General features: G+C 41.3%; 1 pseudogene; it reads right to left on the bottom strand.

Annotated features, from left to right (window-relative positions):
* Positions 1-429: 429 nt before the first annotated feature.
* On the bottom strand, positions 430-2,180 carry LOC102905114 (tubulin beta-4B chain pseudogene; annotated as a pseudogene).
* Between the last annotated feature and the right edge of the window lie 16,823 nt (positions 2,181-19,003).

Below are 19,003 nucleotides of genomic sequence, written 5' to 3'. Positions count from 1 at the left end.
GACACTGGGTCTTGTGGGGCATGCCTACAATCTGAGCACCTGGGAAATGAAACCAGTAGTATCAGAAGACCAAGGTCATCCTAATATGAGTTTAAGGCTAGACTAGGATACACAAAATCCTGTCTCAAATAACAGTAATAATTACTTAGACATGGTGGCATATGCTTTAGTCCCAGCAAAGGCAGGTAGATCTTTTTGAGTTCAAGGTCAGCCTGGTCTACAAAGCAAGTTCCAGACCAGCCAGGACTATATAGTAAGGGCCTGTCTCAAAAACAAGAAACAAACTAATGATAATTTTGAAGAAGATATGGTTTTGTGAGAGCCAAGGAAAATTTCTGGTTTAGAGTATATCATCACCAGTACTTATTGACTGAACCAATGCATACATGTGTATTTGTATTTTCTTCAAAAATTTAAACCAAAACTAAATTTTTTTTCACTATGATTTGCTTTAATCGTGGTATCTGTACAAGTGATGTCAGGACAGAACAGCAAATGCACAGTGGACATGGCTAGCAGATAAGCTGTGAATGAAGAATGTTCACACTGCTCCCATGCTTTAGCTGCGTAAGACAGCTCTAGGCCACCTCCTCCTCAGCCTCCTCCTCAAACTCGCCCTCCTCCTCAGCTGTAGCATCCTGGTACTGCTGGTACTCGGACACCAGGTCATCCATGTTGCTCTCAGCCTCGGTGAACTCCATCTCATCCATGCCCTGACCCGTGTACCAGTGCAGGAAGGCCTTGCGTCGGAACATGGCTGTGAACTGCTCTGATATGTGTTTGAACTGCTCCTGAATGGCGGTGCTGTTGCCGATGAAGGTGGCGGACATTTTTAGGCCCCGAGGTGGAATGCCACAGATAGCTGTTTTCACATTATTAGGGATCCACTCAACAAAGGAGCTGCTGTTCTTGTTTTGGACGTTAAGCATCTGTTCATTCACCTCCTTCATAGACATGTGGCCCCAGAACATGGCAACCACTGTCAAGTAGAGCCCATGGCGGGGATCACAGGCAGCCATCATGTTCTTGGCATCAAACATCTGCTGGGTGAGCTCAGGAACTGTCAGGGCATGGTACTGCTACCTACCTCGGCTGGTCAAGGGGGCAAAGCCAGGCATGAAGAAGTGCAGGCGAGGGAAGGGCACCATTTTTACAGTCAGCTTCCGCAGGTCAGTATTTAGCTGGCCAGGGAATAGCAGGCAAGTGGTTACCTCACTCATGGTGGCGGCCACTAGATGGTTCAGGTCGCCATAAGTGGGTGTGGTCGGCTTTAGGGTTCTGAAACAGATGTCATAGAGTGCTTCATTATCAACGTAATAGGTCTCATCTGCGTTTTCAACAAGCTGGTGTACTGAAAGGGTGGCATTGTAGGGCTCAACCACTGTGTCCGACGACCTTAGGAGAAGGTACCACACTGAAGGTGTTCATGATTCTGTCCAGATACTCCTCCAGGATCTTGCTGATAAGAAGGGTACCCGTCCCAGACCCAGTCCCCCCACGCAGGGAGTGGGTCAGCTGGAAGCCCTGCAGGCAGTCTCAGCTTTCTTCCTTACAACGTCCAACACCGAGTCAAACAGCTCTGCGCCTTCTGTGTAGTGCCCCTTGGCCAAATTGTTCCCAGCCCCACTCAAACCGAAGACGAAGTTATCAGGTCTGAAGAGCTGCCCGAAGGGCCCTGAGTGCACCGAGTCCATGGTGCCTGGCTCCAAGTCTAGGAGCATGGCACAGGGAACATACTTGCCACTGGTGGCCTCGTTGTAGTACACGTTGATAAGCTCCAGCTGGAGGTCGCTATCTCCGTGGTACGTGCTGGTAGGATCAATGCCATGCTCATCACCTCCCAGAACTTGGCGCCAATCTGGTTGACGCACTATCCAGCCTGCAGGTGCACGATCTTCCTACTGTCCAGCCTGCAGGTGCACGATCTCCCTCAGGGCGGTGGCGACTGTGGAGCAGCTGCAGAGGAGGAACAAGCTGGGAGGAGCAGGCGCACAGAGTGCTTAAAACTAAAAAAAAAAATTTGGCTATCTATTCCACGTGCTGTGTACTTTAGAAGAATGGAAGGCAAATCTGCCTATCAAGACATACACAGCAGATTATATAAAACATGGTATTAATATTATAAAGACAGATGCTGAGCAAAGTGCTAGCAGAGCTAAAAAGAGAGATGACTGCACTTTGAGGAAGTGAGATTTGATCTGGCCCAGGAAATATTTCTGCAGGTATGGCTGGGTAGGAGAAACACAAAGAACAAGATGAGCATGAATGTCAGGGAACAAAGCCTCAGAAACAGGAAGTCCAGGGTACATCGAAGCCATGGAGAAATGGGAGGTGGCTGAAGTCAGTGGGGGAGGATAATGGAAGAGAGAGAGATCTGCCAAAACAAGTTAAGACCTACTCAGACAGGGTCTGGACAACTTAGCAAGAAATTTGGTCTTTAGAGATGAAGTATAAAAGAAGTGTACTTTTATTCATATCTATCTATCTATCTATCTATCTATCTATCTATCTATCTATCTATCTATCTATCTATCTATCTATCTATCTGACCCAGGATTGAATTTAGAGCTTTGCATATGCTAGGAAGTATTCTACAGCTGGATTACCTCTCAAACCTCTTAATACTTTTTATTTTGAGTCAGGGTCTCACTAAGTTCCTTGGGCTGGCCTCTAACTCATTCTATAGCCAGGGAAGCCTCAGACATGAGTTCTTCCTGCCTCATTGCCCCAAGGAGCTGGGATTATAGGCACGCACTATCATGCCTGGCTAAGAAGAATAATTTAAAGAAGCAATTTTTTATCATTCCTTAATCAGAATAAAAATGTTAACTTGTAGAAATATGTGAAAGTTAGTGTCTACAAAGGGTACAGAGCTAATAAAATCAGCACTATTGATTTTATATGTGAACTCTGAGATACTAATCCACATACATCAAATTAACCATTTCGTACTTTACAACTCAGTAATCTCATGAGTTTGTACAATTACCACCAACAATTCTAATACATTTTTATCACCCCCTAAAGGAACAAAGTGCCTATTATCAGTCATTCTCCATTATTTGTCCCTCAAACCACCAGTGTATTTTATGTCTCTTTGGGTTTTCCTAGAGCTATCTTACCGTACAAACATACAGGCATACATAATACATATGTATATGGAAAAGAGAGAGACAGAGAGACTGAGTGAGTGGGGGAGAACTTAGTAATTGATTAGAAATACGGAGTGAAAAAAATAGCTGAGGTAAAAAGAAGGAACAAAACATGTACAATTTATATGTGTGTTATATAATTTACAGATAATATATGTCAATATATCTTCAGGCACTTACTCAGTGTCTACTTTGTGCCAGAAAACATTCTAGCAGCTGAGATGAATCGAGCATGCATGATGAATTATATCTGCCTATATGCATGCATGTGTGTGTGTGCCTCTGAGCATGAGGCCAGAGGAGAATATAGGGTGTTCTGTTCTATTGTTCTCTAGCTTATTCCCTCAAGATAGGATCTCTCACTGAACCTGGAGCTAGGGTGGCAGTCATCAAGCCCCAGTGATCTTCCAGTCTTTGTCCCCCATAGCTCTAGGGTTATAAACATTTGTGACGATACCTGTCATTTTACACGGCTTCTGAGGACTTGAATTCAAGACCTCCTGCTTGCATAGCAAACACTCTTACCCACTGAACCATTTCCCTAGCTCAGCTCTTACTCTTGTATTTGAAGAGCAGACAGAGAGGAAACCACTTAGAGAGTTTGCTGAGCACTCCAGCAAATAAGGGGGACAAGGTAAGACAACAGTAAGGAACTGAATATACTGGTAAGATGCCAAGCTTGTGTAGCTTGAAAGATATAGGTGAAAGAGACTTAATTAGAAAGAGTTGAAAAGTCTGTTTAGAACAGATGAGGGAAATCTTGAATAGAAATGTGTATTTGGGTGGTATTTATGTAGAAATAATAGTTGTCACCTTACAAATGGATGAGATTGTCAAGGGAGATACAAACTGTACGAGATCTTCAGCAGAGTTGATGAATGTAAGCTTAGCCCTCACTATACCAACACCCATGCTTGCCACAGCTAATTGACCATGTAGTCTTAGAATTCTTGTCAATTCGTGACTTTAGGCAATTATTACCAATAACTCCACTTACCATTTCTGGATTCTTTTCAAAGACTAGGTGTGGTGATCAGGAGCAATTGTGGACTTCCAATGGAGTAAGCTGCTTGGTGATCAGGTGCAGGATGAACACACAACAAGGTAGGGAAAGGACTCAGAGAGGGAGAAGAGTATTTTGCAAAGACGGAAATACTAACATCTGGCTAATGACTAAGGCGAGGACACAGAGAGCCAATAAAATTTGAACGGGGAGACTATTGATTATCTTCTGAGAAAAGGTTTCACTGGAATGATCTTAAGTGAGATGACGAAGGTTTGAGAAGGGGAGGTGTTCCCAATGCCCTGTTACAGGCTGCCTTGAGCTCTTCTGGGCACCTCTTTTATTTCGAGGACACAACCCAATGTTATTCCTTTAGGCTGTAATCTGGTGTTCTAAGGAGAATTTTTATCAGTGTCATCTTTGGTGGAGGAGAGAGGCCTGAAGTTACTGGTAGATATTCACTGTAGCAGAACCGACTGTGGTCCCTTTTACCTTTTACAGACCTTCAACATTCACTATTTAGTATACAACACTTGCTTTACCTCATTCTGGGGCCACTGGAGCATGCTCAACCTGCTTGCTAGAGGTGCTAGAGAGTGAATTTCCCAGGGGTCAGCCCTCAAACCATGAAGGACAGGAGTTGGAGGACAAATAGCTCAGTGTCTCCATTTCTCAGGCAAACAACAGATGGCTTGTTTTACATACTGACTCGATTTCTTTTCCTGTTGATGTAACAGAATGTCCTGACAAACACAACTGAAGGGAGCAAGGGTTTATTTCAGCTTACAGTTCCAGGAGCATGTGGTTTATAATGGCAGGGAAGCTGTGGTAGGGAGAGAGAGAGCAAAGTGGCAGAAGTCAGAGGCTGGCTTGTTACATTGTATCCACCCTCCGGAAGCAGCGAGTGGGGAAGGGATGTATGCTGCTCACTTCTCATTTTCCTTTTATATTGTCCAGGATACCAGTTAGGGAATGGTGCCCCCCACAGTAGGCACATCTTCTTACCTCAATTAATTAGGATCAAGTCAATCCTCCACAGGCTGACAACATAACTGAAAACAGCCATGTGTTAAAGGCAAGGCTTATGATAACTAATTCAAATTCATTAAACTTAGCTGGTGAGATGGCTCAGCAGGTAAAGGTACTTGCCACTAATCCTGGCAACAACCTGAGTTCTGTCCCCGAGACCCACATGATAGAAAGAGGGAACCAACTCCTCCAAATTGTATCTACAAGCTACCCACGCACACCCTGCTGTGGTACAGGCTCACCTACACATACATACACGTATATACACACATACACGTGCACAAACACACAAAGTGAAATAAAATAATCAAATGTACAAACTTGTGAGCAATATGATAGTTCTGTTTTCAAATGTAGCACGAGGGAGAGGTGTCCAAATACCGGAGTGTTCTTGCACAATCATTAGCAACCAGCCTTTTATCTGTGTTGTCTAGAAACAGAAGAAAAAGGGCTCAGAACTTCTGAGAGATTGCTGACCTCTGGCCTTTCCAAAGTCCAAACTCCTTAATCTGGCATTTCCAGGTGTCTTCAATTGACCCCGAGCAACATTCTTCCCCTGATCTTTGACACCACTCCCTTGCGAAACCTTTGGAATGATGCTGCTTGTGACAGGATGTGTTTTCCCTCCTTGCCACTCAGCTTTTTCTGTCCACTTTGCTGTTGGTGACTTTTCTTTTTCTGTGCCTTTCTAGATGAAAGGGCTCTCTCATATTCGGCCTCCCCTGTAACTCTCAGAAATAACATTTTGCCCCTTTCCTTTTGTGGCTACTACCCTCTTGATGATCAGGACTTTATGTGTTTAAGTCTTCTCTTCTGAACTAGAAAGAAGCCATTTAGACAAAAATTAGGCCTATTTGTCCCTTTAGCTCTTGTACCTTTTAGTATAGCACAAAGAACATGGTTACTAAAGATATATACATATATGTGTGTGTGTGTGTGTGGGTAAATATATATACATATATATACATGTATATGATAAGTAGGCAATTGGGTATTGAACTCAAATATCACAAACGTAATGTCTTGCTCAGGTATAATAAAAAACAAACCTTTCATTTGGACTTACCATCAGACTTGTAGAAGAGCTGCAAGAATTAAAAAAAAGTAACACTGGCCGGGTGTTGGTGGCGCACGCCTTTAATCCCAGCACTCGGAAGGCAGAGGCAGGCAGATCTCTATGAGTTCGAGGCCAGCTTGGTCTACAAAGCAAGTTCCAGGAAAGGCGCAAAGCTACACAAAGAAACGCTGTCTCGAAAAAACAAAAACAACAACAACAACAAAAAAAAGTAACACCTGTAATTTCAACAGTTGGGAAGCTGAGGCAGGAGAATTGTAGGCTTGAGATTAGTCTGGGTTTCCTAGTGAGTTCCAGGCCAGCCTAGGATATGGGGCCTCTGTTTCAGAAAGCAGGAAAAATAGTAGAAAGGGCATCTGCATAGTTTACTAGGTTTTAGCTACACTCAATGACTGTAAATATTTTATCTAATTTTATTTCTAAATAATCCATCCATCCATTCATCCATCAATTTACCTACCTATTTATCTACCATTTCTCTCCCAGTATCTTCCCAAATTATATAAGAGTAAGTTACTAATACTATGATTCTTTACTCTTAAATATTTTAGCATGAGTTTTACAAATGTAGGGATTTTAAAACCCAACAATAGTAGAATTATCAACCCCTATCAGCTAAATATTGATATAAACACATTTATATGGTCCTTATATCACTTTTGTCAGTTGATCTGATAATGTCCTTTATGACAGCATTTTCCTCCAACATAGAATTGAGTAGTAGGTCAGTTATCACACTTAATTATGTCTTTTCAGTCTCCTTAAATCTAAATAAAACACTTCAAACACCTTTCATTGTCTTTTATAACATTGTTCTGTTTCATATTAACTTCCAAGTTCTCTCTCTTTTAAATTTGCTTACTTTTATTTTATGTGCATTAGTGTTTTGCCTGCATGTGTGTCTATGTGAGAGTGTCAGATCTTGGAGTTACAGTTTTTTGTTTTTTTTTTTTGTTTTTTTTTTTTTAGTTACCATTTTTTAGCTGCCATATGGGTGCTGAGATTTGAACCAGGGTCCTTTGGGAGAGCAGTCAGTGCCCTTAACTGCTGAGCCATCTTTCCAGCCCCCAAGCTCTCTCTTTTTAAAAAAGAGATTAGAACTTTAAAAAAACTCTCCTGGGTGTGGTAGGCTGTTTTATGTGAGGTATTTACTTACATACGGATGGATATGGAGTTTCTGAGTAATGTCATAATCATTTCCAGTGCAAGACTCTAAACTTGAACCCCCTTTTACTCTTGTTCTGAAGGCTTAGTCATTAATGACAGTATTTTAATGCTGTGGCACAGGAACCTCTGTTTTATTTTATTCCCAATATCTTTCTCCTTAGTTAAGTGGAGCTAGAGTGGAAGAGGAAATCACAAATCTCTTTCTCCTCTCGCTTCTGCTGGCTTGCAGGCTGCAGGGGAAGAAAAGTCAATAGAGGAAGTGAGAGAGTAAACTGAGAAGTTGAAATCAAAGTGGTGGGCTGCTGAGTCTCGGCTGTGGTATGGCTCTGAAGTCAAAGCATTTTTACAGACAGCATTCGACCATAGTTAAATAAAATCCCCATGCTATAGGGAAGGAAGGCATTAGTAATTTCCGTTGACTATGAGTGGAAACAGAGACACTGACAGGCTCAATGACTCTCATACTTTGAATCTGAGACACAATGAGGAATAATAGAAGTTGAATTGATAAAGGAGTGGCTCCACTCAGGATATTTGAGTCTTTGTGTTACTCTTGTTGCCAAATTATTCTGCAATTAAGCAAGTCATGTCACCCTCAAGCCTTGGTATCAGGGTTTGGAGTGGACTCATTTTACTCTGTGTCCTTCAGTGGGTCTACAATTCACTGGTAACATATTCCAGTATAACTTAGATGTGTATTTATGAGCACTGGGCTAGCTGCTGCAGATGCAATGATGAGTAGAGCCTAGTCTTTGTTCTCAGGGATCTTCCAGCATATTGGTGGGGAGCAGGCATTTGACCAAAGAATTTCAATTCAAGGTGATAAGAATCAAGTTCAAGTACAAAGGCAAAAGAGATCGTAAACAACTATGTATGTGCGTGCTTGTGGGGGGGGGGAGGATGTGCCATTGCACATTCATAGAGGAAGTGACAGTGGTTGTTGAACTGAGGCTTGAAGTGGGTACAGGGCAGTCAGACAAGTGCTGCATGGATGTTTGCAAAAGCAATGTACTTTTAATCTGCTGAATACAATGTACCAGAGATAAAGTCCCAGTTATGAGACTAGAAAGAGGATGATTTTGCCAAGCAGAGAAGAATTTGAGGCTGAGAATGAAGGATGGAATGAGACTTACGGAGATCAATGTAGATAAAAGGTAGGACTGTAGTTAAAAGACTGAGAGGATGGGGAGAGAAAGCAGCAGAGAGACTGGAGACTTATTTAGGATGAAGCCCTGAGAAAGCTTACTAGTTGATTGTGGCAGCATGTAGAAAAAGGGCACAAGAATTCCACACTTCTGATTTGCTAGTTGACTGTACTGTGGTGCTATTTATTGCAAATGGAAGTCCCTAAGGAGGGGCTGGATTGGAGGAGGCATAATGAGTTCATTCCAGTCTATGTTGGCCTTGAAGTATATGTAGGACATTGTACAAATTGACTTGAAACTCAAGAAAGAAACATAGGATGGAGACATATTTAGTGGTTAAAGGTTTCAGCAGTGGCACCCGGGGAGAGTGAAACTTTAGAAAGGATTGTGGCCAAGAAGGAAGAACACGACTTTACTTGCTATTAGATCCTGATTCTTATTTGATGAGCTCTTGCTAGCTGTATGGTATTAGCCAAATAACTTCTAATCTGCCCCCCCGACACCATGTTAACTTCAACTTGTGGACTTGTGAATTTGAAATGTAAACAAAATCCAACTGATGGAAGCTCTAAGACAAACAAGAAAAGCACCCTGGGAAATACCAGGGAGAGCCATTTGCTAAGTTCCCACCACCTTTCTTGCCATATTAGTTAGTTATGAGTTGCTAGTTATTATTGATATGAATGGAATAAAAGGCTTGCACAATTCATCAGCATTTTCTGGGCTGTCACCACTCTGAAGTATCTGTCAGTATGAATGCTAAAGAGTGTTTTAATTAGTTGGAGACAGGACTGAAATAAAATGGAGGGTCTCAGACTCTGAACCATACTTATGTTAATCACTGAGGCTCCTATTGGCCTGATATTTACCTTCCAACAGACCAGAGACCTGGCCATTGGTAAAAGTGGGTGGAGAAGAGGAAACAGAACTGTGTGTTGAAGAGTTTGTGAAACCACGAGGGCCTTGGTCTTTTGATCACTGCTTATCTTCTCTGCTAACCTTGCAATAGGGAAGTCTGAAAGTAACTCTGCCATTGGTGGTGTGATCTCAACTCCCAGAATTCATGTCTGTATCTCCCAAGGTTACCGTCCTTGAGAGGGCCCTCACTGCTCATTTCTTCACTGGGTAGGTCAGACATTCAGAATGGAAGAAGACAGCAGAATTTATCAGATAAGACAATGGCTGGCTCAAGCTAGTTCTTACTGAGTGAGGGACCAGGAAAGATTCTAGTCTGAAGACAAGTATGAGCAAGATGACAAGTCAGCTTTTACTTCTATTTTCTCTCAAATTAGCTAATAAGTCATGCAAACCATATAAATAAGGCTACAGAGATCTAGACAGACACAGGTCCCATGACTTCTCCAACTTTTCTTAGTGGTATTGGCAGTCTGAAAACAACAGGATGTCTCCTAAGACAAATGAGCCTAGAATAGTGGGTCTATTTTAAATTTCATAACCAATCAAATAAGGCAGTGATCTGGTACATAACATCTTGTCACTCAGGGTTAAAGCACAGATTTGATCTTAAATTCTTACCAGGGACACTGTGGGGCAATTGCCTGTTATCTGTACCTATACTGTGTGTTGCAAGAATTTCCTATTTATGGGGCCGGTGAGATGGCTCAGTGTTTACCCTTATTGAACAAGCCTGGTGATCTGAATTTGATCCCCAGAATCTACTGTGGAAGGAGACATACACTCCCAAAAGCTCTCTTTTACCTCCCCATGTATCCCCTCTTTCTCACACCATATATACACATGCACGATGATAAATACAACAATAGTGGAATTTTCCATTTGTGTTTATGCTGAAGGCTTGACCTTTACCTACAGCACAGTTAATGTTACATTTTCTTTCTTCCCTCCATTACTGACCTTCTCCACTCCCAGATTTCTTTGGTTTTTCCAATGTTACTTTTCTGTTTAATGATCCTCTCCAGGACACCATGGTTACATTTGGTTGTCATGTCTCTTTAGGCTTAGCTATGACAGTCTCTTATATTTTTCTTAGTTTTGGTAACCAGGTCATTGAAAGTGTGCCTGTCTGGTATTTTTGTAGGATACCCTTTTATTGGAATTTGTCTGATGCTTTTCATATGATTGGACTGAAGTTATGTTTTGGAGTGGAAGACCACAGAAGCAAAATGTTTTTCTATCACATCATGTCAAGTGTACATGTACCATTTCCAAATTCTCATTCCCTCCTTTGGTCTCTGTTTATTCCTTGCACTTTTCTAAGCCAGGCAGTATTCTAGGAAGAGGATAGTGTCTAACTAGACATTAGGTCAACTCTGTTTTGGTATTTAGTGGACTAAGATGCCTTCCAACTCTAGGAAAGGATGATGACAGCCATTTATTGACCATTTGCAGCTCCTGTTAGGTACAGTGTGAGGGATGGCTATGAAAAATAGGAGGGAATGTGAGTGAGAACTGAAGTAGCAGGTCATATCAAAGCTAAGGGTCCCAGGAAAGTGCACTCTTAGCCCCCAGCGTCACATTTCCAAGCCCAGCTCATGGCCAACTTTTGGCTAATCGACATCTGAGCAGTAACTATTTTTAGATCACTCACTATATGTTCTGCTGCTCAGTGTTATGTGATCATGTAATGAAATCCATGCCCTAGTGCATTAACTAATCTTTTGAAGAAAAAAAAAACCAAACCTTTCAATAGCATCTCCTTGGCTTTCCCCTTCACAAAGAGCTGACAAAAAGCTCCTAGACTTGAGTGCTAAATGTTGAACCATTAAGAATGCTGGTGAAAGCTATGAAGTCATCAAGTATTGACCTGACAGAACATTTAGCACCATCTGATTTCTCCATCTTGACATAAACATGAAACGGACCTTACATGCCAATGAATCACTTTTCCTATTTAAGTTCACAGGGTTTTTCTAAAATAGCTCCCTTGGTACAAAATAGAAATTCAGCTCAGAGATTATAATGGTGAATAGTAGGTTCAAGTCTTATATTTTTATTATAAGAAAAAAGAGGGCTTATTAAAACTAGAATCTTTTTGGTGTGGGTTGGGATAATAAGATAGAGGTGACTTTCTTAGTCATAGAGCCTTTAGGAAGTCAGAAATTCAACAAAATTATATTACATTTTCTTTGTGCTCTATGTCCAACTTGCTCATAATATAGATGGCAGCCCTGTTCAGATATTTTGGTTTATTTGGTGGAGCAGATGATGTCAGGGTACCACTGGTGTTTCTTCAGCCCTCACCATTTCAAACAACTCAGTCTATCTCTAATGTATATATGTGTTTTTGCCAGACAGCTTTGATTTTGCAGATCAGAAGGATCAAGGAATTAATGTCATCCAAGTGTGGCTTCACCGAGTAACTGGGAACTGGTATTCAAACACACCACTCTCTTTCCTATTCAGTGGCATAGTTCTGACATATGTGTACTCTATCTTTCCTAAAGTTCCTGGTGGGATTGAGCTCCAGCTGCCAACAGCAGTATCTGACTTGCACATACACCCTTTTTGTCTGTCTTCTCTTCTGTCTCTCATTTCCTTAGTGTTTTCTGGGATTCTCTCAAAAGACTTTCTGTAATCAAATCCTTGTTTGCTTAGACAACTGCTCTGGGGTGAACTCCATACTCTGCACTTTTAACAAACATCCTAGGACAATTAATGTAAATGGCATAATACTATGACATTGTTTAGAACATTTGCTCTTAAATTTTTATGATTATTAAATATAATGCTATTAGTAATTTTATTTATTGGACCAACATTTTCCAGGGTCTTTGTATTTCCCTCAAATCTTCTGGCTAATTCTTCCAGGGTTCAAGCTGAAGTGGGGTAGAAAGGCAGATTGGGTTTCCAAGTTAGATCTCTCTGGGAAATCAGAGTGTGCCAAGGGAACTAGGAGACAAAGAAAAGGAAACTAACCCTAACCTTGACTGATCTGTTCCAAGTGAGTTTCATGTGTTGGGAGAGAAAAGGATAGGAATGAAATAGGACTGTCATGTGTTCTGTTAGCAGAGTGGCTGGAAGTCTTGAGCTGAAATAAAGTTGGAGAGGATTTTGTATAGTAATTATTTGGTATAATGAGGTCTGTCCAGGCTCATCTGTCAGTACTTGATGGTCTTTTGTGGGCTAGGGGTATATACCACCCCTTAAAACAGACTAAATGAGATTGTGGGTCCCATACATTGCTGTGTTTGTGCTCCAAATTGAAGGTGTTGGCTATTATGAGACCACTTTGAGAAAGTCATAGGGAACAAAGAACAATGTTGAACAAACTTTTACCTTTTGGAGGGAGTTGATTATTCTATTTTTATTGCATACCAATTGCCTTTCTAGATTCAATCTTTAATGATCTTGAAATGACCCTTAAACACACCCTCAAAATGCCCAGGAGGCAGCAGAAATTGATCTACTTACCTGTCATTTGTCTTGAATCTAATCTGAAGTGTCATCTTGATTTGGAAACTGATTTTTCTTTTATAAATATTTAAAAAAATTTTTGAGATTATAATATAATTACATTATTTCTCCCTTCCCTTTCCTCTCTGCAAACCCTCAATTGCCCCCCTTTGCTCTGTATTCAAATTCATGGTCTCATATTCTTTAATTGTTGTTGCACAGACACATATATTCCTAAATATATGAATACAAAATGCTCAGTCTGTATAATATTACTTATATGCGTATGTTTTCAGGGTTGACCATTTGGAATTGGAGCACCAATTGGCGTGCTCTTCCTTAAAGAAGACTATTTCTCTTGCTCTCAGCATTCTTTAGTTGCCTGTAGTTCTTTGTGTAGGGCTGAGGCCTCCTGGGCTTTCCCATGTCCAGTGTTAACACATTTATTGGTGTCATCCTTGCTTAGGTCATTTTAGGCAGCCATGTTGGTGAGACTTTAGGAGTTTATCTTCTGACATTTCTATGAGACATGATTTCATAGCCAACTTCCTGTTCCCCTGGCTTTAACAATCTTTTTACCTCCCCTTATGCAATGATCCTTGAGTCTTGGGTATGGGAATTGTATTATATTTGTATCTGTTGGGACAGGGCTCCACAAGTCTGTACTGTGATTGGTTGTAGTTTTATGTAATGGTATTCATCTGTTGCAAAGAAAAGGTTTCTTGGTGTGAGTGAGAGCTATACCTTTCTGCAGATATAAGGATGAGTATTTAGTATTTAGTATTTATTGGTTAAAATATTAAGGCAACCCACATAGTTAAAAGGGAGGTTTATTTTATGGGGTAACTTACAAGTGAAGGGATAGGTAACAGGGTCTGGGAAAGGTGTAGCGCAGTCCGGCGGTGTTCTCTGGAGAACTCTGGTTGGTCAACCTCCATCGTCCAGGGTCCAGGAACCAAGAGACCTGGCCCATCAGGATCTCGGGGCTTCAGTGTTCTTTCTCGGCCCCACCCTGTAGGTGTGACAGTTACCAAAGCCTCAATGGGGGTTGGAACTTCCAGATCAAAGCTGGAATGGCTACCCACTACAAGTATTAGTTAGGGATTATGCTGGTTCAGTCAAGTATTGGTGGTTGTAGTTTCTCCTCCAAGGTCCATGACTTTACTAGCCCCAGGTAATTGGCTAAATTTCCAGTTCCAGGCATGATTTTCTGTTTAGTGGGAAAGGCCAATTAAAGAGTTGTTGGTTATCACCAAAGTACACATGCCACTACTGTACCTTTACAGTTATTGTGCCATGCTGGTCATTGGTGTGGTTCATAGGTATCATAGCTGGGTAGTACTGTTAGTTGCTTCCCTTTCTTGGAAGCTTGCAAGGCACCTTCAGGTACCATCAAATCTAGTCATCCAGGATGAGGCTTTTAGGTCAGATCCAGCTCGAGTCCTCTGGGCTCTGTCTGAAGTGCATGATGTCTTCTTCAGCAACAGGGACTTACCTTATATCTCTGGGAGGCAACCAAGGGCAATAAAAGAGCTTATTTAATGAGGTAGCTCAGACCCAGAAAGACATGCTCTCTCTTATTTGAGGTTCATAGCTCCAAATCTTCAGATAGGAGTATATAACTGTGGAAACCAGGAAGATAAAAAGGGACTGTTTTGCAGTGGGGATGGGTGGGTGGGATGATAGAGAGGGGACTAGCAGGGTACAAATGAAGGGGGAAATGGAAAAAAAATAAGGGGCTCTAATTAGGGAAGGGGATGAAGATAAGTATAGAAGTTGGGTAAAACAACAGTAAGGATAGCTGAAAGATCCATAAAGAATTATACTATTAACTAACTACCTGAAATACCTACAATACACGCACATCTGCATTGCCTATATAGTTTAAATGAAAATTTCTTATCTGGGCTGACAATGCTCCCCCCTCCCCACCGTAAGAACCATTGATTATTCTAACTAAAATAGCACTAGGCATGAGAGGCTCTCTTTTGAGTTGTTGGTCTGGATTGTCCAAGAGGCTCCAAAAACATTATTTTTTAAAAATCTTAATAGTTTTGCATGTGGTGGTGTGTGTGTGTGCGTGTGCCTGTGCCTGTGCCTGAAGCTGATGTCAAGTATCTTCCTAGATCACTCTATTAATTGAGATAGTCTCTCCCTGAACTCTGGGTTTGCCAATTCTGGATAGTCTAGCTAGCTAGTTTGCCCTGGAACTCCCTGACTCTGCTTCCTGAGTGCCAAGATTACAGCTGTCTACTATGCCTGCCTGGCTTTGCTAGTTTTTCCATGGATTTTGTGCATCCGAATTTCCATCTTAATACTTGTGCAACAAAAGTTTATCCACTGCACCATCTTCCTAACCCAAGATGCTGCCATTTTTATTTGTCTTTCCCTGAGCTTTCTGCTCTGGGACTTCTGCCTAATAGATTATCAGGTAACTTTCACCATTGGAACCAGCTGGACAGGACCTGGGACATTAGGTTATAGATCAATAGTTATATGCTTTAGGATTAATCTATGGACCACTCATAGTATTTAGCTGAGCCACACTGAACCCTACCATGTTGCTCCAAGATTTTAGAGTACTTTGCAGTTAAGCATGTGTGATTGAGAAAAAAAAAAGCTTTAACAAGTAACATTCACAAATGTAAGCTCCACCAAAGGATCTCTGTATATTTTTCCATTATTTTTCCCCCAAACCCCTTTAAGAGTGCCAGGCACAGTAGGCATTCAATCAAACTTTGTTGAATAGAAAAATTATATGATGTTGACAAGGAAGAAAAGAAATATGGCATGTCTCATACAGAGCTTTTCAATTAGTTGAGATATGTATGCATTATGAATGGAAAGGGTACTAGACATAACTGTTTAATGAAAAGTCTCAGCTCAGTGGGAGAGAAACACGCACATCTTTTATTTAGCTTCGATCCCTGCTCCCAGCTGTGCTCTGTCTTATTGCCATTCGTGTTTTCTTAATAACATTTTTGAGCAGATTCCATAACTTTCTGGTCATTTTTGATTATTAGGAGTCCAGTTCAGTTAAAAAGTTTTCAGTCTTAACTTTGATCTCACTCTCATTTTCTCTCATGCCCAAACCCAAGGCTTAGTTGAATCAGAGTGGCCTGGTCTAGTTCTGAAGTACTTCCAGTGCCTTTTTCAGGCCATAGCTCATCAGGCTCACCAACAGATTCATCCATTTTTCATTGGTGTTTCCCAAACCCTTTGAAGAGTGTCTGGTACAGTAGGCGTTCAATCAGACTTTGTTGTGGAGTGATGAGGGAAGAAAAGGGACAGAGGTCTCTATATTTAATGGGCTGCTGTCACTTTCTTACTCAATTGTTGCAGCTTTGGTACACACTGCCAGGCCTCTGTGCTCTCTGGTGGCAGCCCCTCCAAATGTTAGCTTTCTTGTGAGGCATGTGATAAATCCCTTAGGGCTTGTGATAAGTTCCTTTCATTGTTCTGCAAGATAGAAACTGTCTTCAGGTTAATACTAAGATGTCATTTACCTTTTCCAGTATGCTGGTATTTTCAGTGATAGTGCAAAAGTAGTGATGGGTCAAACCGCCAGAACCTCCGAAGTGGCCCCAAATAGTACTCCTTGTCCTGGTAGTCTCGTTGCAACAAATCAAACGGGAGTAGACTCCAATTCTGATGAAGAATGCCCTTAGTGAAACAGCAGAAATGACTAAATGTACTAAATATTGACCTTTGACAATATGCCTTTGACTGTTTTGTGTAGAACAAAATGAGATGAATACATGAGGCACCTTCTTTGTATATTGGAATATAATTGTTGTCTCCAAAAGATCTATTTGGGTGTTTGATTTGCAAGCTGAAATGCTATTTATTTTCATGAAATATCACTTTCATTTAAAAAACATCCCTGACTAATCAACTCTGGTTATTTAGACTTGGCAGCTACTTTCTTGCAAATGAGCGGAATAAGGCTTACCACTTCAAGGAAAACAATGGACAGCATTTGTTGTCAGTGATAAAATTTGAGCTTTCAAGAAAAAATTAAAAATTCACAAGACTCATCTCCACTACTATGCATTTAAAAGTGTTCCAGGACTGACAAACTTTCCCAGGGAGCTGAGTGGTAAGATTAACAGTGGCATTAACAAATGCCACATTTTAAAATTGTATAATGAAATCTGTCAACATGTGGAACATCTGCACAGAATCCATTTTTTTAAAGTTACTAATGTTACAAAATCATGTGAAAAGTGCATTCATGGTGCACGATTGGCCAGTTGATTTTTCATATCACGGGGTGTGGAAAGTGCACCACTATGGTTTCAGATTCCACATTGCAACAAACTTTTAACAAACGGGGTTCTCGGTGTAACAGAATATTTATATCACCAAAAGGTTGTTAAAAACAGCCCTCTGAGCCGGGCGGTGGTGGCGCACGCCTTTAATCCCAGCACTCGGGAGGCAGAGCCAGGCGGATCTCTGTGAGTTCGAGGCCAGCCTGGGCTACCAAGTGAGCTCCAGGAAAGGCGCAAAGCTACGCAGAGAAACCCTGTCTCGAAAAACCAAAAAAAAAAAAAAAAAAAAAAAAACAGCCCTCTGTGTGTGCATGGTGTGTGTGTGTGTGTGTGTGTGTGTGTGTGTGTGCGCGCGCGCGTGTGTGTGTGTGTGTGTGTGTGCGCGCGCGCGCGCGCATTCACATGTGGAGGCCAGTGGAAGATATGGGGATGTCTCCCTCTGTTACTATCACTTTCTCCATTTTTCTTTGAGACAGTATCTCTCACTCAACCTGAAACTCTCCATTTCAGCTAGTGCTAGCCAGTGAGGCCCTGAGAACCACCTGTCTCTGCCCTTCATCAGTGTGGCTACAGACACCCACAATGCCTGACTTTTAAATGGTTGCTGGGGATCTGAACCTAGCCACTTCACTTTACCCTCTGAATGATTTATCCAGCCCATACTCCTTTTTGTAATTATATACCTGCAAGAGGTTAAATCTTCAATAAAACCATTATATTGGAAAGGATTGAATGCAGAAGCAGAAGTAAGAATCTCACTATCTTCTAAGTTAGAAATTTGCAAAAACTATTACAAGGCCACTCACTGATTTTTTTTTTTTTTTGGTTTGGAAAACAATTATTTTTCATAAAATGTTACTTACATAACATATATGGTTTCATTGTTATTTTAAATGAATTCATCAGTACATAAACATCAAATTTTATTTAATTTCAAAAATAGTAAATAGCAACAGCTGTAATCCACATAAGCAAAAGGTGTTTGTTATCATCTGTACAAATGTAAGGATACAAAATGTTGTTGAGAAAACAGTGCTTTATAATTAATGACTCAGAGATTTGCTGTTTTGTGGTGTTTTACACCAGTAAAACCTGAATCATCTGGGATCTTATTAGAAATGTAGAAGCTCCTCTAGTCCCACGATTTCAGACATGCACTTTAATAAGGTCCTCAGGCAATTCAGAGGAAGAATAAAGGTTGGGAAACACTGTTATCCCCCTGTCCACCCTATAGGTCCTGATGGGGGAGATCAGGCTTGGATTGCCTTTTCTTCCCTCTCCCTCAGTTACCATTATTCTATGTGTGCGTGAAGCCTCTGCTTTGTTCTAGTGGTCATAATTGTTCAAGCCCAAGGACCTTCTTTCTTATTAATGCCTCTTTGGCCTGAGGACGTCTTCACTCTTACCTTACCAAACTGGTAAGCAGGCCTGGCCACTGCTACCTCCCTTTCCTGTCATGTGAAGTTGGGCTGTTTCAGCGTCTGTCTTGCTCTCCCCTGTTATATACCCCTGTTATATAAGCAGACGCTATCTTTTATGGTCACAGAATACTCCAAATCCTGCAGCGCTCACTAATCATTCTCTGATATTTTCATGAAGGAGCATGTGAGGATTCTGTCTCTCAGTGTGAGCAGCTAGCTGGAAAGGGGGGGCCTGCATCTTCTTTCTCTTATTTTCTTTCCTTTCTCCTCACCCTACTTTGTTTATTCTTGTTTTGCAACAGCCTTATTGAGATGTTATTCTCATACCAGGAGCTTTCCCACTTCAAGTATGCAATTCAGTAGCTT

Source organism: Peromyscus maniculatus, chromosome X, assembly GCF_049852395.1.
Source record: "Peromyscus maniculatus bairdii isolate BWxNUB_F1_BW_parent chromosome X, HU_Pman_BW_mat_3.1, whole genome shotgun sequence".
Classification (NCBI taxonomy): Eukaryota; Metazoa; Chordata; class Mammalia; order Rodentia; family Cricetidae; genus Peromyscus; species Peromyscus maniculatus.
The sequence above is the reverse complement of the archived record's forward strand: the minus strand, read 5'-3'. Positions and strand labels throughout refer to the sequence as shown.